This window comes from Equus quagga, chromosome 10 (assembly GCF_021613505.1).
Source record: "Equus quagga isolate Etosha38 chromosome 10, UCLA_HA_Equagga_1.0, whole genome shotgun sequence".
Taxonomy (NCBI): Eukaryota; Metazoa; Chordata; class Mammalia; order Perissodactyla; family Equidae; genus Equus; species Equus quagga.
The window spans coordinates 57,706,560-57,733,903 of record NC_060276.1 but is presented as its reverse complement, the minus strand read 5'-3'; the positions used below and the strand labels follow the sequence as shown (position 1 = coordinate 57,733,903).

At 33.9% G+C, this 27,344-nt stretch overlaps 1 protein-coding gene across 1 annotated transcript in view; it reads left to right on the top strand.

The window, feature by feature from the left end:
• The first annotated feature begins 24,507 nt into the window (after positions 1-24,507).
• LOC124245351 (connector enhancer of kinase suppressor of ras 2-like) overlaps positions 24,508-27,344 on the top strand; it is a 77,001-nt gene continuing 74,164 nt past the window's right edge. The window contains exon 1 of the mRNA XM_046672679.1: positions 24,508-24,668. The gene's annotated coding sequence lies outside the window, so the exon portion shown is untranslated. The remainder of the gene's footprint in view (positions 24,669-27,344) is intronic.

Below are 27,344 nucleotides of genomic sequence, written 5' to 3'. Positions count from 1 at the left end.
AACCTAGAACAAATAAATGATTTCAGCAATGCCATAGGAAAGAAGATACACTTACAAAACTCAATTTTCTTTCTATAAACTAGAACTGAAAACACAGACACCAAAATTTAAAAACACAATAGCTTTTGCAATACTGAAAAAATGAAATGCCTAGGTGTAAATCTCCCATAACGTGCATAGTACTTGAATGGTGAAAACTACAAAACACCAATGAAAAAAAATCAAAGAAGATATAAGTGGCGAGACATACTGTGTTCACAGATTGGAAAACTCAACATATGTTGATATAAATTCTCCTTAATCAATGCACAGATTTAGTGCAATACTTATCAAAATGCCAGCGAGAACTTTTGTAGATATAGATAGGATTATAGTAGAATTTATATGGAATGGCAGATCAATAGTTAAAATGATTTTGGAAAAGAAGAATAAAGTGAGAAGAATCAGCCTACTCTGTTTCAAGAGTTATTATATATCTATAGTAATCAAGACTTCATGGTATTGGTGGAGGGATAGACACAGAGATCAATGGGACAGAACAGGAACCGAGAAATAGTTTCACACAAACCTACCCAACTGGTTTTCAAGAAAGATGCAAAATGATTCAATGGAGGAAGTAAATAAACCCTTTCAACAAATGGTACTGGCACAGGTGAACATCTATAAGCAAAAAAACACGAACATTGACCAAAACCTCATTCCTTATATAAAACTTAACTCAAAATGGATCAAGGACATAAATGTAAAATGGAAAGACTTTTAGAAAAAAAAAGAGAAAGAGAAAACTATTGGGTCCTAGAGCCAGGAAAAGAGTTCTTAAACTTGACACAAAAAGTACAATCCATAAAAGAAATATTTGACAAATTCGACTTTGTTGAATTTAAAAATGTTTGCTCTGAAAAAGAGCCTGTGAAGAGGATGAATAGTCAAGCCACAGTCTAGAAGAAAATATTTGCAAACCACATATGTGACAAAAGATGAGGATCTAGAACATATGAAGAATCTTCAAACCTAAACAAGAAAATTGTTAAGAGGATGGATCCCATGTTAATGTTCTTTACCACAATGAAATAATATAAAGTAAAAAACTAAGCAGGAAAAATAACCCTGAATGGTCCAATTAGAAAATGAGCAAAAGACAGGAACAGACGTTTTACCAAAGAGGATATATAGATGGAAAATAAGCACATGAAAAGATCTGTATCCATCAGGAAATAATGAAAACCATAATGAAATATCGCTACACTTCTATCATAATGGCTGAAACAAAAAATAGTAACAACATCAAATGCTAGCGAGGATGCAGATAAACTGGACCACTCATACATTGCTTATGTCAGTGTAAAATGGTACAGCCACTCTGGAAAACAGTTTGGCAGTCTTTTAAAAGCTAAACATCCAACTATCACATGACCCAGCAGTTACTCTCTTGGGCCTTTTTTCCAAAAAAAAGAAAATTCCGTTCACATAAAAAACCTGTACACAAATGGACACAGAAGGTTTGTTCATCATAGCCAAAACCTGGAAACAACCCAGATCTCCTTCTATAGGTGAATGGTTTAACAAAAAGTGGTACATCCATACCATGGAATACTATTCAACAATAAAAAACCTTCTTCATATACACAACTTGTATGAATATCCAGAGAATTATGTTAAATGAAAGAAGCCAATCCCAAAAGCTTACAAAATGTATGGCTCCATTTATATAATATTCTTGAGCAGACAAAATTGCAGAAATGGAGAACAGATTGGACAGTGGTAAGGAAGAGAGAAAGCAGGAAGGAAGTGTGTATGGCTATAAAAGGACAACAAGAGGAATCCTTGTGGTGATAGATATGGTCTGTGTTTTGACAGTATCGATGTCAATATTTGGATTTTGATATTGTACTATAGATGTGCAAGATGATATCGGGAGAAACTGGGTAAAGTGTACATGAGATCTTTGTATTACTTCTTGCAACTGCATTGGAATCTACAGTTATGTTAAAAATGCTTAATTTAAAAATATCTCTTTGTCTCATGTGAAGAATGGAGTTTAGGGATGTCAGACTGGATGCAATAGGAGACTATTGAATAATCCATGTAAGAGCTAATATGAGCATGAGCAAGGATAGTAGCAGTAGAAATGGGGAGAAATGGATGGATTAAAGAGATATAAAATGGTAAAAGTAGCTGGATTTGGTGATGGATTAGTTAAGAGGAGTGAGAGAAGAGGGCATGTCAAGGATGAGTTAATGCTAGGTTTCTGACTTGCGTAGAAAACACTTGAAGAGAATGCCACTTATTGGGAGTGGAGGAGGATATAAATAAGTGGTATAGCTGTATCAGTATGTACCAGCTAAATATCAAGCCCACAGAGAGGTTTGTGGGTCCAGGAAACCAGGGAAAATTTATAATAGGCAATATTTAGTGTGTTTAAAATCAGGAATATCCAGTTAAGATAGAGGGAATACAAATGAGAATGTTTACTAATAGTTGAAAGATATTATCCTCATTTATTTAGACTCAGATTGGATAATGATCAGTCACCAGATAGCAAATATAAGATCCTAGATTGAAACTTACATCTATTTGGCTTTTGAACCATTAATCGCACTGATTTCCCGCAAATTATCTTCTAATAAGAACTATCATTCCTGATTCATTTCCTAATATTAGATTTTAGGAACAGCTCCTTCATTAACATAGAAAAAGAATTAGCAAATATTCTGATTCACTGAATTTAGACATCATTTCTTCCCTTACATTTAGGTGTATATCCCAGTTGAGGAATGATTCTTTCAACGTAAAAAAGTATCTTTTACATTTTCAGAGAACTGATTCACCAGAATCAGATAGATTCACATTTCTTCATCTTTAATATTCTTTTTAACTCAGTGTGAACAAATTGGAGTTGTGTTCGAGTTAGGACTTGATGAGTTAACAACAAAATGAAGTGTAGAAACATTGCATTGAACTGAGTATCTTCTTTTAATAGAAGAATAAAGCCAATTTACATTTTTCATAACTAATGATATGTTTGGGCTTATTCATGCTATTTTATTTTGTTTTATTTTTTGTTAGTTTGCTGGTTTGCTTACAATGCTTTCATTTCATTTCTTTCTTTTTCTTGAATTCATCAAATTTATTTTTTTTCTTAGTGGTTTGGAAGGTATAAACATGATTTCTATTTTTCTAGTGATTACTTTAAAATTTTAAGCAAACATATTTAGTTCTGTATTTTTCTATAAACATATAGTTATATCAATATTCCCCTCCAATAAACATACTTTTTCTTTCCTCTTCTTCCCCACTACTTTTCATATTTTATTGAAATCACTGGAATTTTCTTTCCAATTTGTTACTAAAATTTTTTCATTATGTCATTACTTTAAAAATATTATTTAATAATTATATTAAGCTTCAAGTCTATATTATCAAAATTTAGTTGGTTTGAACTGTATGGTTTAGTGTTTGTTTTGTTTAGTGTTTGTTCGCTTAGTATGCTTCCTCATGTTCCACATCTACCTTTCTCTTTGTTTCTTCCTTTATTTTTCTGGAGTACATAAGTAATTTGTTCAGAGAAGATCTGTGGGTAATGAATGTTCTGCATTATATATGCCCAAATATTTTTATTTTACTCTCTCATGAATGACAATTTGGCTGGGTATAAAATTTTAAGTTCAAAATTATTTTCTGGAGAACTTTGAAGATACTGATCATTTGTCTCCAAGCATCAAGTGTTGAAGGTGAAAAGTCGGAAGGTAATCTTGTTCTCGTTGCTCTAGAAGAAGCTTATTATTTCCTTTCCTACTTTCTCGAAATTTTCTGGAGTTGCTTTTTATACTTAGAACTGTAGATACACGTCTCTTAACATTTTTCCTTTAGTTTTGTTCTTTGGTAGTCCCTTGGCTTGAACTTTTTTCTCACTAATTGGATTTTTGGGTCTATACATTTTACTATTTATCTCATGTATTAAAATTTTTATTTCGATGATCATATTTTTAATTTCCAAGTACTATTATATAGTATTCTGGACTTTGGGGGCCAGGGGAAGGTAGAATTTAATAGAAGCAATATCCTTTCAAATCCCTCTGACAACATTAATTAAACTGATTTTGAATTCTATTCCTTTTTACCTTATAAGTTCTATTTCTTTTTGGAGTCACTTCTGGATTTTAGTGTTTGTTTTCCTCAAATATTTCATGATTTTTCAATGCCTGTCCCTACTTATGGGCGTGTTCATTTATAAGTGTTTAGATCAAAGTTAGCATGCTGATAGATCTGCTCGAAAGCCACCAGTATTATTTGGCCAGCACAATGTAGGGCACTTTGACTGGTGGGTTGCCCAGGTAATTTATCTTCTAGATGTGTGGGCTCCTTCCTCCTGATGGCCTTGAAAGATCTGAGCATTTCCTTACTTCTAGGATATATGGGCTTTATGTGCTTAGTAGGACATTTAGAACTTCTAGTGCAAATAGTAAAGTCAAAGTAAGTGAAGGCTTACCTAGAAAGGAATTATGCTCTTTTTAAAAAATTAAAATTTATCTGTATTTAATTTGAATTATAAACAGTAGAATATAATATAATTTATGTGACCTCATACTCAATTTTTTAGGCTATCATAACTGGTAGAGAATAATCAAATTCCTAATTTTCAATACCTAAATTAAACTTGCTCTTCAATGATATAGCTTCTTACCACTCCCTAAAGTATGCTTTGCTTTTTCAATGCTTTATCCTCTACCACTTAGCTAAGCTAGTTGAGAATATTTCTTCTTCAGTAAATTTCTTTTAAACAATGAATTGTGCTTGAATATACACATGGCACTGTGCTTAGCTCTACAACTAATTAAGTATTTAAGGATAAGCTATTAACATGTGTAATTACATTAGGAATATCACCTGCTTCTGAAGCAGTACCCATTTTACCACTCTGACTTCTGACTACTGTCAAATAACATTTCCTATTTCCAATCTACCCTGCATACCTCAAATGAAGAAATACATTTGCTTTGGTAACCTTGCTTTTTGGAATTGCAAATTTGTACTAATTTACAAAAACAAGACAAAAGACAGGCGTTATTTATTTTAGTTCCTTCTTGGATATTAAATTGGACATGTGAAAGGTGATACTAAGTCTGAACTGAGTTTAGACAATTTAGCTAGCATTGCTTTTTACTAACAAAAAGGTCAAATGAGTTCTGTGTGTCCGTGTTTTCAGATCGGTTTATTGTTGCTAATTTAGTTAAAATCACTGTAGCATGAATAAAAGTTAATGTCTCAAATAATGTAGCATGGATTCATAAATGTTTTCCAGCAGCTAAAAAGAACATAAATACTACCATTTTTATAATACCTAGAAAAGAAACATATAGATGGTTTAAAGGAATATTCAGGCAAGTTTCTAAAGATTAATATATTGGCCTCACAATTAACCATTAATATTTCTTTTTAAAATCGACAGTTTGTCACACTGATCTTCCTAAGAGATCAATATGGGTAAATGCCTCTATTTATATCAAACTGACTGAATCTTTTCAACATGAACTGTAGCTCAGTATAGTAAGTCTAATTTTTGTTCAATGGGTAGCCAACAAAGACAATCTATTTGGCAAAATATTTAGAGTATTTTATCTTTGGTGGTCATTTGGCTTATAATATACAATCCAAATGGAATCTATCACGTCAAATTCCTAACTCAATAAAGAATTTGTTCTTGATTCCAATGAGAATAAAACAATGTACATTTTGACATCTTGAATATAAAATAGCAGAAATATGAAATATTTCAATAGCTTGAACATGGACTAAAAGTGATAAGGAATTTTAAGCACTAGGAATCTTGGTCTCCAAGTCTGGGCCATATATATATAAGCATTAAAGTATTACAAATGAAATCAACATTTTGTAAAATTGCTCTAACATGCAATTCCATTGTCCAGTCCCTGTAAAATCAGTTTCCAAGCTGTAAACTGAATATGAAGTGAAGAGAATCTTGAGTGAATTATTATTATTATGTTTTAAAATAGACACACAAGTGTTGATACTACTGCATAAGAGAGAGTAAGAGCCTCTGTTTGCAGGGTCAGAGGTATTCAGAGCAAGTCCTGAAGCGTCCCCAGACTCTCTGTACATCCCTAGAATATGCTGGGATTTGTTTACCATCTTTGCCTGCCCCCAAATAGTGTACTAAATTAGTCTTCAGAATACATTCACAAAGAATACTCTGTCCATTTGTTTTCAGGATTATGAGGAACTTGGTTAACCAGTGATGGTTTGAATTTTGATCTGCAATTGATATGATACTCTTAATATTGTATTTTTTCAAGAGATGAGAGGCTTTGATTAGTTCATACATCAGAAAGCAAGAACGGAATGTGAGAAATTATATATATTTCAACTGAAACACAAAAGAAAACATATGGAAGGAACAATTCATCTTGTGAAGTGATTTTGTGATGTGCACTATAATAACACTTTGGCTCTTCTATAATTGCTGATTTCAGCTAAAGGTTTATGAACAATGCTAGAAAGGTGATCCATTTCAGAGAGTATTGAAAATATTAAAAGCAAATGACTTGGAGTGGAGGGGTATTTGATTTTATCTGCTAAAACAGGTTTCAAACTATTCCTAATTTCTCTAAGAAAGAGATTGGAGTTCAGAGGTATTCAAACTAATATAGACATGTTCTTTTCCTTTTCTTTATTTTTTTGCATCAAAGTTAGACAAGATTCCCACAGAATAACTGTTTTCAAACTGTGCGTGAAAATCACCTGGGATGCTTGTTAAAAATACTCCTTGCCGGGCCCTCCCATATAAATGCTAATTCATTTGGACTTGAGTGGTGCTTGTCCATCTGTAATTCTTTAAGCTTCTTAGTTGGTTATCTTGCACATAACCAGTTAAAAACTTTGACTTTAAGCTATCTACATAACAGGATTGTAGAAAGAAATGAGCCCACCAAAACCACAAGCAAAGACTATTTATTCAAAACTTGCTATAGCAAGGAAGCCAACCACCATCACTTGCATTTGGCAGAGAATCAAAGGCAGGCAGGAGAGTGGGAAAGTTCTGCAGTGAAAAAATGGAGAGGCTTCAGGTATGCCCTAATTGTAGGTTGTGGGCATGCGGAAGCTGGAGGCAGGTTATCTAGAAATGGGACATCCTATGTGCTGGTTTGAAGAGGATATTTGGCTTTCTCTGGTCGGTCCTGAGTTGGAAGCAGGGGCAAAAATTAGGGAAGCTGGCGGTCGTTGACCAAGTCCTGAGCATTCTGGGCTTATTGCTGCAGACGTTGTAGTTTGGCTTTCTGAAATGGTTGCTGCAGAGGTTGCGGATCAGAGTTCTGCTTTATATATGGTCTTGCCATTGTCCATTAGTACATTTAGTCTTTAAAGATTCCAAACTAAAAAGGATTAGCTTTTTATAGCACCCGCCCCCCCCCGCCCCCGCCAACACTTTCCCTATTGGTTTTTCAATACTAACCTTCTGATTTCTAATTCAAAGTTCATTCCCTGGGTCTGAGATTGTGACTTTCAGGAAAATGCGAATATACCCACTAAATGGAATATTAAACTCCTGCCAGTTACACTTATGTGTGGCAAACCTATCAGATCTTTTACTGGAATCAGGTTTTAATCTGAATAAGACTATATCATGAGTACTCTAAGAATACATGAAGGAAGTGGAAAAATGATATTTCACCAAGCAGCAAAATGTTCCAATGCTAAAATTCTAAATATACTCTCGCCAACTTCCAATTTCACTGAGAAAGGACCTCTATCAGAAAAAGCTTTTTTTTTTAAATTTCCTTAGTAAAACTATAATTTTTACTTTGATTAGTGATTTCTTATTCTAACATTCTTTCTCCAATTTTTCAACTATTATCCAACAGATGGCTCAAATTCTGCTTCCATTTTAACCTTTTTCAGGAAAGAATTCTCACAAATAATTAATGCTTTTTGGATTCATTTAATACAAAAGTAAAAATGTTCAACCCCATGAGTTTAGTATTAGCACAAATCTTTAGGTAATCCACTTTTTAAATTAAAATCACACAGTATTAAAACAAATATAGTCACTCCGAAATCACTTGTTTTGGATGTATTTGGCTGTGCATAAACCTTTTCGAGTTAACTATTGACTTTTACATCTCAAAAGTGAAGAACCCTAGAAAGTTAGGCCAAAAACCTAGGGAAGAATGAACTCGGCCAGCACTCAGAGACAGCATTTCAAAAGCCAGCAATGGAATTATAAACTTTTTAAAAAGTCAAAATAAATACTTGTTATTTTCTACTCAAGTACATAGAAATATATCTAGCCATCATGAAGAATCTTAGTGATGTCTCTAGAAAAGTTAGCCTTATTATAACTAAAGTAAATGATCTACCTTTTCATTTTTCTTAAAACGTAATTGAATTTGTAGTTCCCTAATGCAACAAAATAAACTGCACTATATCAGACACTATTGTGAGTTAGGAAATGTTTGTTCTTTATATACTAAGTATTGCCATCATACCTAAGGAACTAAAAAACATATTAGGCAACAAGCAAATATTGATAAAGAACAGAAGTTCCATGTAGAATATTTCTCCAGAATATACTTTCATAGGAGACTGACAACCTTTCTGGATCAAAGACTAAAGGCTTCATATAATGAGAACTGAAGAATTATTTTGAATAAATGTGTAGGGTAGAAACCAGAAATAATAAGTCAATTATGTCTCCATCCTTCATCTTACCAGACTGGCCTTGAATAAGTGGTTTTAAGGTAGGCTCAAAGGAGAGAATAAGAAGATAGAAAGAGACAGAGAGAGAGGTATAGGTGGAAGAGGAGAAAAAGCACCGGGAATCTTTAATCGTTTGGGGTTAAGACACTAAATATGTTAACTAAACTCTGGAAAGAGGAACACATCCATTTCCTGCTATTAACAGGTGTGAATTAGTTGATCATACTTTCTTTAGTGGGGAGTTGTGAGAGTAGAATTGAGGGCACTGCCTGGACATGGTACTTGGATTTAGAGTATTGGTTATGAATGAGGTGAAGGAATCCTGAATAGTTTAATGAGATGATTCTTTTCCATTGGAAGTGTCCAATTTGAAGACTATTAGCACCAGATTGCCTAATTTAGGAAGAAGAGCAGCAGATAAAAAAGTCAGCACTTATCACTATCTGAAATCATATTTTTTCCTTGTATGTTGTCTCTCTCCACCCTTTAAAATTTAAATTTGAAGGCATGAGAGCAAAGGCTTTGCCTTGCTTGCCACTGTCTCTCCAGCACCTAGAACAGTGTCCAGCACATTTAGGCATTGACAAATATTTGTTGAATCAATTAGTTTATTAAGTCAAACTATGGCTCCAGTTCTCTTTGAACTCAGTGTAACTTTTGGCATGTGATTTGCAAACCTTTTCGTAGATCTCTCTTTCCTGGATGTTCTGTGTGCCCAGATTTCTACATCTCAGTTTTCGTTTTAGTGAAGTCATGGCCTCTTTCTTTAAGCATCTCTACCTGCAGGTGTAGTGCTTATTGTAGATTAGGTGGGGAGAGGAGACTATCAGATTTTTAAAACAATGATTCAGCTAGTAGAAAATAATTACTAACCTAAATTTACCAAATATTTAGGAAGTGTGTTTATAAAACAGGAACACAAAAGTGATTTTCCTAAATGTAAGCCCCAAAGAGGGTTAACTAAAGTCAGATTTAGTTACATGTGATTAATAAATCAGAAATATAAAATAGCAGGGACTTACATAGTTAATCCAATTTTTGCATGTGTAAAATAAAGTATTAAAATTAGAAAGTAATGATAGTTAAATAAGCAGTGATCCCAAATTTTTCTCCAAACTTCTCAGCAGCACAGATGTAATGAGATATATCTAAAGCAAATCCAAATAAACCATTTTGAGCCCAGATCACATTTAGGAGCTATAAGACTTCTTGTTCTGTTTAGTGACACTTACTCTGTCCATCCAGAAGCTGTACTGTATTTTGTTGTTGTGATATATAAAAGATAATAATTTGACACTTTAAAGGAGGCCCTGTTTTACTTCTCTGAAGAGTACTGATAAAAATTGGATTAGTATTCAATGAATTAAGTAATTATTATTCTGCTTTTAATGTTACTCTTGTGGATAAGCAGTTAACATGTGCCACTCCTAAAGCAGTCTTTCAGACAACTCACATGTATTTCATGTCATGGTCGTTTCATCTCATAAATGGCAAGTTCCAGTTATATGAAGCACAGACCTTTTTAATTGCTCTCTCTTTTGTCCAATCATCAAAGATACTCGAATTCCCAATATAATATCATTTTTTGAATAGAGATATAACTAGTCTAAGCCTCAAAATATCCGGGAAAAATGTGTCAGAGATATGTGTTTGCCTTTGTTATATCTAAGCCTTGTAACAGGCAGTAGTAGTATGGTGTAAGAGAAAGAACACTGGCCTGGATTCAGGAAACATGGGTTCTAGAGCTGGTTTTGTTGCTAACAAGTTATATTGCCCTGGACAAAGCAATGAACTTCTCTGAACCTTAGTCTCTAATATGTGAAATGACGTGAATGAACTAAATTTTCTCAAACTTCCAAATAGACCTCAGATTTGATGAATCTCAGTATAGATATTGGTGAGATATTTTATAAGCATGATAAGGGCAGAGACTCTGCCTTATTGGTCTTTATAACCATTACATTGCTTGGCCAGACATTCAACAAATAGTGATTGGCATCAATTGAAGTGACCTCTTCTCTCAGATTGAGAAATTGATACTATCTACTTTTAAAACCCAAAAGGATGGGAATTCTGTACATACAATTCTTTTATGACTCTCTGAATCTCCTCTCGAGGAATAAATTCAATGCGGGAAACTTTGAGCACCGCTATATGCTAAGTATTGAGAAAATAATATGTTTACTACACTTTCCATGGTAGAGCCATTAATAGAGGACAGGAATGGAGACTGTAAAGAAATCACTGTAAAGGCATGCTAATCTATGTTTATATGTAAACCATTCCTATTAAAAGTTGATCCCGGTGAGGACCTACTCCGCTCATCAGCCATGCTGAGGAGGCATCCAAAATACAAATAGGGGAAGACTGGCACAGATGTTAACTCAGGGATAATCTTCCTCAAGCAAAAAAAAAAAAAGAGGAGGATTGGCAATGGATGTTAGCTCAGGGTGAATCTTCCTCACAAAAAAATAAAAATAAAATAAAAATCAAAGTTTATTTGGGTAACAGAGCCATAGCCTACTACTACCATGCACTTACTGACATAACAAAAAAGAAGAAACCTTCTTCAGGAGTCCTAACTTTAAAAAATCCAAACCTATAGTGAAAGTGGATGCCACATTGGTCAAAGGAAGCAATTGGATATAGGCCTGAGGCTGAAAAAGGCAGAAGAAAGAACACCTTAAACTGATAGCATTTGGGATGAGAGGCAGTGGCTGGAAGGCACTGTATTATAATCAGGAATCTCAGGAGGCAGAGAGGTGGAAATGATCATGCTCTAACAGTGTTGGTGGAAGAGATGACAATAGGGAAACTGACGTGGCAAGAATACCACTTTTCCACTGTGATATGAAGGATTGGCTGGAGAAGGGCTACATTACAAAAGCCTAAAAATGACAGGCTGAGGAACATGGGCATGATACAAATATTGGGTTAGTATAGCATTTAATTTTTTCAAAACACTTTCAAATCGACTCAATTCCAATTGCCATGTCACATCTATGAAGTAAAAAAGGATAATCTTTAAAGCAGGCATCTGTTTATATAGTACTATTGTTGGGGTGCTAAGAAGTCGTCATGTCCTGTCCTTAAAATGCTGCCACCAGCATTTGGGAGTGACTGAAATTCGACAATTGGAGTTTTCAAAAATGTCCCCAGCCCTACTCCCAAGTCAGGATTAAAGTTTAGAAAAGAGACGACTTCTAGGTCAGACTTAATTGAGTCATGTTAGCTCTTAAATAATGCCATAGGAAACTACTGCCCTATGAGAAAGAACATTTTGCAAAGGTACAGCGGCAGAGCAGAGATGGTGTGCTTTTGCGAAGGAGAAGGAAAAATAAAGAAGTAGGACCATCAGCACTGCCAATAGACGTGATTGGGAGTGGAAGAAAGGCAAAGAATGGGAAAACTACTTCACATTTTTATCTAGAACTAACCCAAGAGATAAATAAAGCTACTGTTTTTCTGTACTATCTTAGGAATTGTTTTACATTATTTCAACAAATGTCTACTTCACCAGACATTATTCTAGGTTCTAGATACTTTGATAAATAGAACTCACTTCCTGCAGAGGAGCAACTTGAGTGCAGACCAAGAAAGTTATGAAATATACGGAAGCTCACACAGCAAGTTAGAAATAATATTCATACTAAAACCCAGGATCTCCTAATTCTTGATGAATCACTTTTCCTAAACTGCCGTTCTTACTATTATCACATTAGCAACATTCAAAATGATACCTCTAACTACTTTAAAGCCTGGACTCTTATAATATAGATGCTTGTTTAGAGCTTTATAATATAGAGCTTTTTTAGTCACAAAACTTGTAAGTCTTCCTTAAGTCATTTCTTTTTTGATCCTAATTGACATTGTTGTAGAAATGTTTTACATCTAATGAAAGATCAACATTAGAAGTGAAAATTTCAAAAAAACTCTTTGAATCTTTCAGTTTTAAAAATATATTACTTTAGATTGTCCCCACCTTGGTGTAATATATCTAGTCAGTTATATTATGATTTTGAAAATTAAAGAGAAATGGTAAATATGACTCCTAAAATAATTTAATTAAATCACATTTTAATTAAAACTTTTAAGACTTACTTTGTAAAATGTAAATGGTTTCCATTTTAATTTTTTAATTACAAGTTAAACTTCTCTGGCTGCCTTCCAGGAAAATTATTTTAAAATAAATTAAATGTTTTGATAAAATAAATGGCTTAAGACTCCAAATGAGATTTCTTCATATTTTCTTTAACATTTCAAAAGGAAATTCCTGTATTCTAAAAGCAGAAACTAAGGTCAGTATTTCACTTTTGCCTCTAAGGTCTTTTGTCATATTCTCAGCTTATTATCATCTCTGTAACATGTCAAAACAGTCAATTCAAATAATGAAAATTCAATCAACCAATTGCTTTGGTATCTCTTAGATAGCCTGTGCAATTTGGGGAGAGAAACATCCATGATATCTTTTTAATCTCTCATAGAAGTAATTACATATAGTCAACAACATTAAAAATAGATTACCAGACTTCTCCCAGAATAAGGAGCAGAAATAATAGATGTCTGTATTTTAAACTAACCATAGAATGGAAAAGAACTATTGTTAGGGGTTTGAGTGTGTTTGGGCAATTCTACCACTCTGTCCTCCCCTTTATAGTCCTCAACTAATGCAAAATTTCTCAACCTCGGCACTATTGACATCTTAGGCCAGGTACTTATTTGTTGTGAGGGGCTGTCCTGTGCATTGCAAGGTGCTTTAGCAGTACCCTTGGCCTCCACCTAGATGCCACGAGGACATCTCTAAGTTGTGGTGGCTAAATGTCTCCAGATGTTGCTAAATGTCCCCTGAAGGGAAAAATCAACCCCATACCCCCAACTGAGAACCACTGGACTAAAGAAGCTCTATGTACAAGAAAGAAAACCCAAGTGGGAAAAAAACATTACTTCATTCATAAATGGGTGAGTCCCTAGTACATCTCCAACTTCATACATTATTCCCACTTGCAAACTGTGCTGGAGTACTTGACTTAGGCCTGAAGGCCTAGATGAGGCTTTCTACTCCCTCCCTGTGAAATGCTTGCAGCCCTGGAACCAGAAGACTGAAGAGGGAAGTTGTAAACCTTCCAAAAGATCCAGAACCTCTTTCATAACCAATCTGATGGCAAAGAGAAGATAGAAGAAAGGGCACATAGTATGGTTGTATCACTTTAAGTCCAGATCATTAATAAAATATAGCCCAATAATTGTCCTGAACTCTGAGAGGTTTCTTTCAATTGTTCAGCAGTCGTGACTTCTACTTCCAAGAGGTATTTCTTGGTCCCTGGTTGTTTCTTTTTCACAGCAGACTTTTCTTGTTTTATAAGTGCAAATCTTCTTGAGTTTCTCTGAGAATAAATTTAAAAAGTCTTTTTTTTAAATGTTCTTCTATGCTCCCTGATTTCTCTCTCTTCTCTCTGGAGTCAGTTTTTCTGCTTACCTTGGTCTTTCTCTTCCATTCTATTTGTTTTGACAGGCATGAAAATAAAAATTTTTGAAAAGAATTAACATTTTCTATATAAGACAAGAAATAGGAATATTTACTTGGACTGTTGTGTCAGTGGGTGGTTCTTGGTGGCAGGCTTTGTTTTAAGGCAAGAGTTCTTAAACTGGGGTCCACAGACCTTCAAAAAAACCTATCATAGATAGAATTCAGGGGACTCCATGAACCTGGACAGTTTAAAAAATATATCTAATATTCACTAAAATCTACCTGAAATTTAACATTCCCTTCAATTATGAGTGAATAATAATAATGAGTAATAAACCATAATAGTATTAGCAATACTTGTGACTGTGCAACCAATTAAAGCTGCATATATGTTCATATCTCATTACAGTTTTTACAAATACCTCAGAATAACTTATACTGATAACTCCTTCAAAGTAACAATAATTATTACACCTGCGTCTATTTTGTTATTTAACTGTAAATTATTTTTTCAGTATTTTGAGAACTGTATTTCAATATAACTGATTTCCCTTGTAATACTATGTGTTTTATTTTATGCATTTAAAAATATTATTCTGAAAATGAGTTCACTAATTTCCACAGACTGTGAAGAGTTCCATGGCACAAATACCCTAATTTAGGCATTTGGGGAAGGATGAAGAGCTGCAACTTAGTCTGAGAGCTCTCAAAATATCAGAATAATGATACAATGAAATCTATGTATGCATGTTGTTTAAAAACTTGGTAATCATTTAAAATATCCATTCTATCTTTGGGCTTTCTGTCTTGATACATTTCTGTCTTGACTTCAGTTTATTACATTGTTGACCTTTTGCTATAGTTTTGAAAGATTAATAATAATAATTATCATTTATTGAGCACCAACTCTGTGCCAGGCATGATACTAGGCGCATTACGAACATTGTTTCCTATAATGTGTTAACATGGAAAGATCACTGGGCTATGAATCAAGAAATATTGATCCAAGAGACACATCTCTGTCTGCTCTGCCCCTAACTGTGATCATGGACAAATCACCATATCATTCTGAAATTATTTTCTCATCTATAAAATGGGAATGATTACATCTGTTATACCTACTTTATAGGATTTTTGGATGATCAGATGAGACAATGAATATGAAAGTGTTTGTAATGTATGACACATTATGGAAACTTTAAAAATATTTTTTAATAGCTGATAATTTAAAATTTTATATAATTAAATTTTATCTCCTTTTAAAATAAAAAAATTGGCATTGCTAACACGGACATGTAGAAATATCAGGAAAAAATTGAAAGTAGATATCATAAGGCAGAAAATTGCCTCCATTTCCTTTTTTAAAAGATTACACTTTCTTGGGGCTGGCAGGGGCGCAGCAGTTAAGTTCGCATGTTCCGCTTTGGCGGCCCGGGTTTCGCCAGTTCAGATCCCAGGAGCGGACATGTCACCGCTTGGCAAAAGCCATGCTGTGGTGGGTGTCCCACGTATAAGATGGAGGAAGATGGGCACGGATGTTAGCTCAGGGCCAGTACTCCTTGGCAAAAAGAGGAGGATGGGTGGCAGATGTTAGCTCAGGGCTAGTAGTCCTCAAAAAAAAAAGTTGCTCTTTCTTATAGTTCTTCAAAAATAATAAAATCTGAGGGACTGGCCCGGTGGCATAGTGGTTGAGTTCATGTGCTCTGCTTCGGTGACCTGGGGTTTTCAAGTTTAGATCCTGGGCATGAACCTACATACTACTCATCAAGCCACGCTGAGGCAGCATCCCACATACAAAATAGAAGAAGACTGGCACAAATTTTTGCTCAGCGACAATCTTCCTCAAGATTCCTCTTTTTAGAGGAAGATTGGCAACAGATGTTAGCTCAGGGCCTATCTGCATCACCAAATAATAATAATAATAAAACCTTGATCTCAGTTATGAATTTTTAGATTTAACCACCAAAAATTTGTTATATTAAGAGCTGTATAACTATTTTATTCAGTTTTTTAAATACATAAAAATCTAACTTTGTATACAGAAAATTTTTCACTTTATTCAGTAAACAATATGTGTAACGACATGTGGCTCTGGCTATGAGTTATTAAGCCATATATATATATATATTTTGGTGAAATGTTGCAAGTTAAATCTACTTTCGCACTAATCTGGATAAATCTGTATAATTATTATTGTTATTATGAATTTTAAACTGTAATTTTATTTTTATTATTTTAACGTTAGTGGTGAATCATTTTCTATTATTTACTTAATATTGTAGTCATACTTAAGGTTATGCTAGTTCCAGAAAGTTTATATAGCATTAGAATGATCTATTATATATGTATATAAATTTAAGTATACCCCAAACATAACAAAAGTTTACAAAACTTCAAAGTAGGAAGTAATAGATGACCGTCTAAAGGCAATGTATTTAGGAGGAAAAGCAACCTCTAACAAAAATTGGGGGAAGAAATGAAAGGAGAGAAAGTAATTTAAGTGTGCTATGTTCCTTCTCTTTTATAGCAACATGAAAAATCAATAGGTCTCATGTACAGCTAATATACCCAGGCTAGAAACAAAGCACATTAAAGTATGAAGATAGCCGCAAAAAGAACTAGAATTAGAAACTGTTGATAATGTTTACTTATTTGTAATGAGGTTACTAGTAATGGATATATGGCAGGAGAATTTTAGGTTTTATTACTGGTATGTCTATTATTCTTGTTATCATTAATAAAAATTACAAATATGATGAAATGGAAAGCTTCCATGAAAAATACAAAAGACCAAAATTGACTCAAGAAAAATCAGAAAATATTAACACACCAATGACCATGGAAGAAACGGAAAAAGTTATCAGAAATACCTTCTAAAAAGAAGGCTGGCACAGAAGTTTTTATGAACCATATTTTCTCACATTTTAATATAACATATCATTGTAATACTATATAAACTTTTTTGAACTAGCGTAACCTTACTACCAAAAACAAAACAAGAAATAAATTACCAGCTTGGTCACTTATGAATATAAATGCAAAATTTTGAAGCTTATAGTAGCAAATTGATTCCAGTAGTATACTAAAAGAAGAACACAACATACTAAAGTAGGGTTTGCTCCAGAAATTCAAGAATTTAATAGATCCAAGCCTGTTTATCTAATTCATCACATCAACCTTAAAGAAGAAAATCCATATATTAGCAACTATATAGATATAGAAAAGTTGATACACTTACTAGTACTTCCTGGTTTAAATAAAAACTCTTCTGTACTCTTTCTAGTTGTTTTATGTTATGTATCACTTCTAGATTTTTAAATGAAGTTAAAATGTTACCATTGCCTAATCTAACAGAAATAGCAATATAATCATTATAAACACACTCAATCTGATGGATTAATTAGTTAATTTGCATGTCCTTTTCTTTGTAGGCTTTTATAAATTTTTTCATGAAGGCAAAAGCCCAAAACTGGCTCAATTGTAAGTTTCTGTTTTTTGGCTTTGTTCCCTTCTGTTTCCTGTACATATGTTTTTCTCACTTGCTGCTTATATTGGGGAGCTAAAGCATAACATTGACATTTGATTCTTTATCTCAGAGATGTTATAGAATTGTTTAAAGCGGTCTCATGAGCAGATATTTATTTATACCTGTGCATACCACATCAAAATTTCCTGTTAGCAACAGTTAATCCAAAGGAGTGCACACACTTGGGGTTTAAGAAATGGACATGACTCAAACTCCAGCTGAGTGCATATATTTTCCTTTTGTCACTTATTTTTCAAACTGTCCCAGTTTCAAAATGTAATTCTACTGGAATTAAAGTTGAACACTTTAAAACTGTATCAGCTACAACTATCCATTTATCCAAATTTGCTATTATGTTTTCTGCCTGTGCTTAACTATCTATAGTGATAGCATCAGATAAATGGTTTGGCCTTACTGGTTCATGTGTGCCAGGTAATTAGATTATAAATTTGAGTAAATTATGTGGGCCAATAAATTAGGGTTAAAAAAATAAAGATGGGTAAAATAATATGACTGCTAATTAAGTTTAAAAAATCATCAAGTAAGGGAAAAATAAAAGATCTAACAGGGTTATATGCTAGATGCCTAGTTATTTTTTTCATAACCCTTTACTCTTCATCTTCTGGAAAACAAGGAGCAATCATTGACACATAGAAAACTCACTTTGTTTTCTCTCATTCCATTAAAGAGAGACCTCTTTTTCAGATAACGATTTGTTTTGTTTTTAACTTGATGATGAGATCATTCTTATAAGAAGCCCACCTTCTGATGAATCCTAATATTTGGACAGATTTTCATCATCATGATAATTTTAAGCAATCTGCCCTCAGTGAACAAGACCTGCATTTCAAAGATGACATTTTAATAAACCATTAGAACAAGCAGCTTTAATTTGAAATCAGTACAGACCCTTAAAGTAAGAGAATCGTAAGCAATCTCACTGAGGATTAGTGGGCAAAGATAGGCAGCTGGTATAAGGGATCTGGATTCTCGGTCAAGCTCCATCACCAACCAGCAATAACATTGCACATGTCACTTAACTTCTGTTGGCTTTATTTCTAAGTAAGGCAAAGAATTGAACTAAATTATCTCTAAAGTCCCTTCTCGCTTAAAAATTCTGTAGTTCTAATGTACTAGAGAAAGGTTTAGCTGGAAAAACCTTCCTTCCACCATAGAGGGAGGTGGTAGTGGCTATAATTTGAGGGAGTAATTTTGCAAAATTATTACAACCTTAAAAGCCCCACCCTCACCCATATATTTATATCCGTGTGAACTCACACAAGGAAACAGTGACCTACTGCACAAGTACTACCATGGTTTTAGAACTCTAAGATAAACTATTCTCTTTACTAATATAATCTTAAGAGGTGGCTGACCATAGGAAAAATGTATAGCTTGGTTTGGCTTTGTGAAGAGACCTATACTTTGAGCATACTCTTCAAATAAAAATGGCTTAACTTGAGGGACTATTCAACTGAAACCTGCTGGAGAACTTGCTCAAATTAGTAGCACCCTGTGAGAGTACAGAATATAAACATGACCAGGGTATGGCAATAGTAATTTGGTAATTGGTGTAACTGTTAGAAGCTGGACTCTAGGGTAATGGGTTTTTTAAAATGCACGTATAAATTTATAATGTTACACAGCTGTAAGGCAATTAGAATTAATATAATTATATAACCTGGATTTTTTAAAGAAAATGTCTGATAATACAAATAAATTTTCCTTGGGCTTGTAAGGAAAAACAATATATGCATTGGGGAGGAACTCAGTACATATAAAGAGTCTGAGACAAAATTTTCATGTTTATTATATTGAGATGTTTTGAAGGGATGAAAAAGAGCCTAATTCTGCTCTCAATCATGTTCTTAATCTTGTTTACTTGGCACAGATAAGGGTTGACTTGTGTCCAATAACAATTATTTTCACTTAAACCATAACTTATTTAAATTTTAGGTAGAGCCTTATGTTTTAAGCTATTTACCTACACATAGAATAACAGACCCCAAAGTACTGAGATTGAAACAATTTATGGAATCCATTATGTAACAGTAATAAAATTATAGACAGGAATTAAAAATTTTTTTCCAAGATACCAACAACTATAAAATACATAAGAATAAACTTAATGTGAAATGCGTAAGACATACATCAGGGGAAATGCAAAATTTTTCAGAGAGGAACAAAGAAAGTATTGAGCAAATCTTATATGGCCATGTTCCTGCCTTAGGATACTCAATATTGTAAATATGACAAATATTCTCAAATTGATTTTAAATGTATTGCTATTTCAATCAAAATTTTAACAAGATTTTTTTAGAAGTAGACCCTAACTCTATAAGTTTATCTGGAGGAAAAAGCATCTGACAAATCCATGAAAAAATTCTAAGGTCAATTATGAGGGAATATATCCTAATAAATCCCAAAATATACTCTAAATGTGCGATGATTATTAATATACTATGGTACTGGCAAAAATAAAATGCATGAATATTTAAATGAAACAAATTAGAAAACTCAGAAACAGACTAACATAAAATAATTTAGTATATAATAAGGGTAATATTTCAAATTAATGGGGAAAAGAGGGATTACTCAATAGATAGTTTGGGGCAACTGTCAAAACATTCAGAAGGCCAGCCCCGGTGGCCTAGTTGTTAAGTTCACCATGCTCCTCTTAGTGGTCCAGATCCGGTTCCTAGGCGTGGACCTACACCATTTATCTGTCAGTGGCCATGCTGTGGCAGCAGCTCACATACAAAAAAAAGAGAAAGATTTGCAGTGGATGATAGCTCAGGGCTGATCTCCCTCAGAAAAAAAGAAAAAAAAATTTGGAAAAGAGTAATACATCTGAGTCACTATGTTACTGCATCATATACAAAAAATAATTCCAGATGTATTAATAATTTGAATAAAAAAAGAACTAAATATGTCTAAACATGATGCTAAAAGCAGAAAACATAAAATATTACTATCTGAGACTAAATAGTTAAAACTTGGGTACATACAAAATGCCATAAATAAAAGTAAAAGACAGGATATTTGGGGGAAAATAATTGCTATATATATATGACAGACAAAAGGTTAATATCTTTAATGTATCAATCAACAAGATAAAGATTAACAGACCAATAGGAAACAAATAGCTGGAAGATAGTTAACAAAATAAGAAATACAAATGGTCATAAGTAAATAAATGATATTGCCATTTGCACTAAGAAAAATTTTGCCCAATATCGATGGGTTGTTGGATTATTGTAAACTTGTGAAAATGTTTTGATAATTTAAAATCTACATTGTTATGGTATCCAAATTAACTTTTTATTCTTGTGTTTGTTTTTACAGTGTCTTGGTTTAGAAGGGTCTTGCCCTGGTATTTCTCTGAGGAAGACCGATATTTTTGGTCTAGAACTCAATCTTGTGCAATGGCCTGTACTGAATTGGGCCATGGGAATTGCGAGGGATGGCTTTGGAAAAAAAGACAGTCTAGAGGAATCTCCTTTTTTAATTGGAAAAGATACTGGTTTATTTTGAAACAGTCAACTCTCTACTGGTTCTCACACCTGAATGTAAGTGCACCAGGAAGGAAAGAAAATCTACTATTACTGAGTTAGAATAATCCTTAATCTTTGTATTAGTATTAGGAAAGTAAATTTCTGACAAATAAAGGGATGCTCATAACACCTAATGTTAGGAAATAGGCCACTGATGTTACTTCTTGCTAGAAAATACTTTACAGGAAAGACATTGTAATGAATAGTTTTGAAACCAAAAATACCTGGTTTGTAATCCAGACTCATTTACTTATTAGCTTAAAGAGATTGGGCAAGTTACTTAACTTATCTGAGACTCATTTTCTTCATTTTCTCAAGGCAAGTCATAATATTTGCCAAGCGTTCTCATCCCCTTCTTTCTTATATATTGATCCTCTCCCTCTCAATGGAATCTATCTCATAAACATTTAAACATGCTGAAGTTTTTCTATTTAAATAAACGGCAGATAAATGAGTTGCCTTTTACTGATTTTGAAAGCAGTCTAAGACCAGTTTTTTTGTGAAGGAGAAGGGACAAGATTATGAGTTTGGTGCTGGACACGTTGAGCATAAGATGTCACTAATTTATCCCAGTGGAGAAAGCCAATCTGGAGCACAAAAGAAATCTCTAGCTTTGACCCTAACTCTCTTTGCCTCTCACAGCCAGTGAGATAGTATCCTTTAGTGTTCTTTATACTTGCCGTCTTCATTATTTCACTCCTCGGTGCTCTTCAATCTCTCGTCTACCCCCATTACTCCATTGGAATAACTTAGATAAGGTTACCAAGAGCCTCCATGTGGCTAAGTAGAACAGACATTTTCAAACCTTAGCTTAATTAATTGCCTTCTTCTGGTTTTCCTCCTACATCTCCTGCCACTCTTCCTCTGTCACTTTTGCAGGATTTTCCTACTCTCCCAGACCATTAAAAGTTGGAATTCTTTAGGGATCAGTTACAGGCTTTCTTCTCATTCTATATTGTTTTACCTGTGTCCATGGTTTCAATTAAATATATATATGCACACACACACAGGTCACACATATTTATATCTACACCCAAAAATTATCTTCTCAGTTTGAAGATTCATAAGTTCAATTGATCTCTCCACTGGGATATCTCAAAAGCACTTCCTATTTAATGTGTACAAAGCACAATTCATGATCTTGCCATCCTCAAAACTGTCTCCTTCCAGTGATTTCCCTCTAAGGAGCCATCCTCAGATCCTCCACTCTTTCACCTCCTGTAGTTGCTCATATCAAGTCGGGCCAATAATGTCTCCTAAATATCTCTCAAATTCATCAATTTCTCTCCATTGCCACTGCCTCCACTCAAGTCCAAGCTATCATCATCTTTCACCTGAACAATTTCAGTAGCCTCCTAACCTGTTTCCCCACATCCACTTTGGTCTCCCTTTAATGTATTTTATTACTCTAATCAGAGTAATCTTTTTTAAAAATGAAAATTTGATCATATCACCACTATCCCACCTACCCCACTCTCCCGTCTATCCTCCTCATTAAAAGCCATCAATAACTTCCCATTACTCTTAGAATAAAATCCTTAATGTGGACTACCAGGCCTCACATGGATTGCTACCTCTCCAATCACATATTGTATGATGCACCCCTGTGGTTTTTACACTTCAGTCACACTGGCCTTCTTTCAGTTATGCTAATGTGCTGCGCTCCACCCATCTACAGGACCTTTGCATATGCCATTCCTTCTTCCTGACCCCTTCAAGCAGTTAACTCCTAGTCTTCCTTCAGATCTCACTTCAATACATCACTTCTTTAGGAAAGCATTTCCTGATCTCCTCCTCCTGACTTGATCAATTCTTATTAGCTCTCATAGCATCATGTACGTTTCCTTCATAGCATTTAATACACTTGTAATTTTATTTTTTTGTTTGTGATTCTAATGTCTGTCTCCCCATGGATCATAAGCTTTTGAAGTTCTCTCTTTCTGTCTCTCTCCCCCTCCAAACCCCATCCCCCATAGATCAACAATGTATCCAGAATGTGGCATAATGTATGTGCTCCATAGATACTAGTTGAATTAATGAACACTTGTGATGACAAAATGAATTAATGTATACATATAAATTACCTTTGAACAGTGCATGCCACATAATAGGTCCTCAATAAGTATTACTTCCCATCATATTCTTCTATTCCCTCTTCCCCAACCAATGTGAAAATGTTCAATTTCAAGTGTGAAAAATTTCAAGTGCAATTATGAAAATCAAATCATTTTGTATTGTTTTCATAGCCCCACGTGATGAACATAATTCATCTTATCACTGTCCAAATTAAACAGAAAAAAACATAGTAAATTCTATCCGCTATACTTTTATTTCATTGACAGAATATTCTTACAGTTAATTAGCTCAATACAAGCTGAATCAAAGCTCCAGTGCCTTTTTTAATGGATCTACTTTTGTGAGTATTTTTTCCAGGTGACCTTTTGTCAGGTTGTTATTAAATGTATGAGACTTTGATTTTTTTTATTCAGTGATTGCTAATTTTATATTTTCTTATAACATGAATACTTCTATAGAACTTTTCCCTTAGGAATTACAATGCATGTTACAAATATTAAAACATATCAATATTCTGTTCCCCTTTCTTATCCTTGAAGAAATTGTGACTCAGAAAGAATAAGTGACTTGGTAGGCATTGGTAGAATTACAATGACCAGATCTTACTAAGCTCTATAAATAAGTTAGAAGATGTTACCAAGCTTTGTGTCATTTCATGACAATTTCTTAGAAATTTAATGGGTTGCTTGTAATATTAGAGACAGAGAGAGAAAAAGATAAGAAACACACAAGGAGTAAATGGCCATATCCAAAATACTGGTCTCTGATGCCCATATACTAAATAATTTAAGCATAGCAACTTCATTAGTATATAATTTTGAAGAGCTTTGAAAATGAAAATAATTAGTATATATATGATCGCCATTCTATATTAGAGAATTTAAGGTTTAGAAATGCATTAAATGTTGCTCTAACTGCTGCCTTTGCTGGTCTTTGTTGACACATCGTTTGTCTGCTTTGAATGCTCTAACGATGTTGAAAGTTATTTGCGTATTTTGAAGTAACTCTGTATAATCATTAACAGAAGAGTTTGTTGTTACCATTGCTGGTTTAATAAATGCATGCTCCATTTGCTTTGCAGAAAACTATTTCAGGTGCATACTAAGCAAACTGCATTCTTGATTAAGCAGTCTAGAGAAATGTGTTCATTACTAGCCTGGTGACCTGGCTCTCAGCTCTTCATTTCAAGGTCTAACTCTCACTGTTAAGTCTTTTCCTTACATTCTCTTATTCTTCCTTTATTCCATTTTTTGTAGGACACCAAGGCTGACGGATTTATATATTTACCTGAATTCCGAATTGACTTGGCTCCACATTGCAGAAAAAACAAGTAAGTAGTAGTACATTCTTAAGTCCAGGGTCCAGATCAGTGCTGTACAATAGAAATATAATAGTGGTCACATATATAATTTTAAATTTTCTAGTAGTCACATTCTTGGTCCTTCAGAATGCTGGTGTTCCAGCATTATGCTGTGGTTGGAATTTATAGTTAACAGATTCCGTAGCATTAATATGTTAGTTCTACTACTTTCAAATTAGCACAATACTCTAGTTCATTTTTTTACCTTCCTTCATTTTATTTGCAAAACATTGAAAATATGTCACCTTCCTTTGGAGGAAGAATGTAATACTTATATAGATTTCATAGAGTCCTTCCCTTTCTAATTTACTATATTACAATACTTACTATTTTACAATATTCTTCAAGCGACATATTGTCTTTCCTGTAGCCTGATTCCTATAATTAAAGAATGTATACATAAAATCATTAGCAAGCTTGGGATGAGGTGAGCCAATCAGCATCAAGTTATTCTCTTTCCTTTTGTCAATATTTTATGGCTTAATAAAGTCAAATACATGAGGTTACTTCTGTCAACCAAGGGCTTATTAGAAATCAGGCGAAAGATCAAAAGGAAATATGACTCCTGCTTCTGCTCTGGCTAATAGACAGACATTTGATAAATTAGGTCAATAGTTCTATCAATTTTTGTAGAAATTAAGTTTATTTAAGAACTTAAGGACAAAACCCACCACCATTAAAATAGAAGAAAAACCTCTGGAAGCCAAAGTTGTCCATTTAGGCTATTATATCAGTGCTATAAAATTAAGATGTTGGGGAGATGCCAGTATAGAACTAGGAGATACTGAAAGGATAAGCATGTATAAGTTCCTGAGTGTTATATTTCATCTATTGTGTTAGTCAGACTCATTATTGCATATATTTTTGACCACACTTCAGAACAGATATAATGAAATTTGAGAAGATCGAGGGAAGATAAATAAATCCAATCAAATGGATTAAAGTATAGGTTTCAGGAAGAAAGTTTAAAGAAATTGATGTGGTTTAATGGTAGAGAGAGTGATGTAATTATTATTATGAAGAATTTTTTAAAAATTGTGCAGAAAGAGAGTTGAACAAATGAAAAGAAAATTGCAAAGAAATGTGTTTAAATTGAAGCAAGGGAGCTTGACTTATCTATAGGTGAAACATATGATCAGAATTGGCTATTGAGAAAGGTGATATAATTCCCACGACTTAATATCTTAAACTTTCTCTGGGAGATTCTAAATATTCAAGCCTGAAGTAAGAAGTAGAAACAAATTGTTCTCTTAAGTAGCTTTCCAACTATAAGATTGCATAACTTTTTTAGTGTGGACTTGAGAGTGTGTCTAGACAGTATTTAACTGCATGTCAGGCACTGACATAGAGAGCATAACTTTTCCACATCTGGCCTCTGATATAGAGGAACGATGTATCTAACCGCTACCGGTTTGAGGAAAGAAAACTAGTCTTACTTTCAAAGTGAAAGAGAATTAAGCTACTCAAGGGCCCAAGTCACTTACCGTTTAGAGTAATTCACTAAATGTTAAAAAGAATAAACAGTCATATGGATCACATCTCTCAAATTTCGTGTAAATTAATTAAAAGCTCCCAGGACTGGAAACTTTTACTTCCATTCCTAGGAATAAAAGTTGGCTTCTGCCATCTAGTGGATACCATCAGATTATTTTCTTTAAAGTATTTCTTACCTACTCTTGGTTTTGGAAAACAGAAATCAAATCATTATCAAAACTTGGTAAATCGCTTGCAGTACTATATTTCTTTATATTGATAAGAAATATGTCTTTCCTTTTAAATCAGGGTTTCTTCTTATTTTGATCACCCCACAGAGGCAGAATGATTCCCTGACTCCAACCTCCAAATTTGGTTCTGATGTCAACACTGACAACACCACACACACACACACACACACACACACACACACACCAGGACAATATGTAAAGGTTTATTATTCGCATAGAGAGGTTTTCTGGGGAGATCAGAACAGAAACCCCAAGTTGATTGAGAAATAGCTTGAGAGAGAGGGGAAAGGAGACTGACTTGGCTTTTCTGGTGGTTAGGAGCTGAGGCTGGGGTGAAGATTTCAGCAGAAGGGGAAGAAGTAGAGTAGGGCTTGAAAGCTGTGAGCAGAGAAATATCATAAGGGGAGCCAGATTCTTTATTACCCTTCTCAAGGAATATCTTGTCCTATTTGACTGTATTTAAATATATAAAATTAAAATGGAACTACATAATTTGCCAATACTAATAGACAATATCTCTGCAAATATTTCCTAAGTATATTGTTCATATGACCCACACAAACACAAATAGAGATGACCTCTTGCCCTATTTGTATCCTGAAACTTTGATTTGCTTTCCTTCCCTTTTATACCATCAATAGGGTTAAGTGAGAATATGTAGCTAAAGCCATAATAAACTCATTCCTCTCATGCTAGACATATGTCTATTCTAATACTAGAGATTGGAAACCATTTACTGTTGAAAAGATCTCCTTTGTCCCAGTTATTTAAGGAAACTCAAAACTCTAAATCAAGTTCAACTAGAGTGAGGGCTTATCTAATCAAAGATTTATAAATAGCTAAATAACCAATTAAGGAAGAAGATGTGGATTAGTAGCTAAGCTTTGACTCATAACCAAAGTATCAACAGAATCATTCCTTG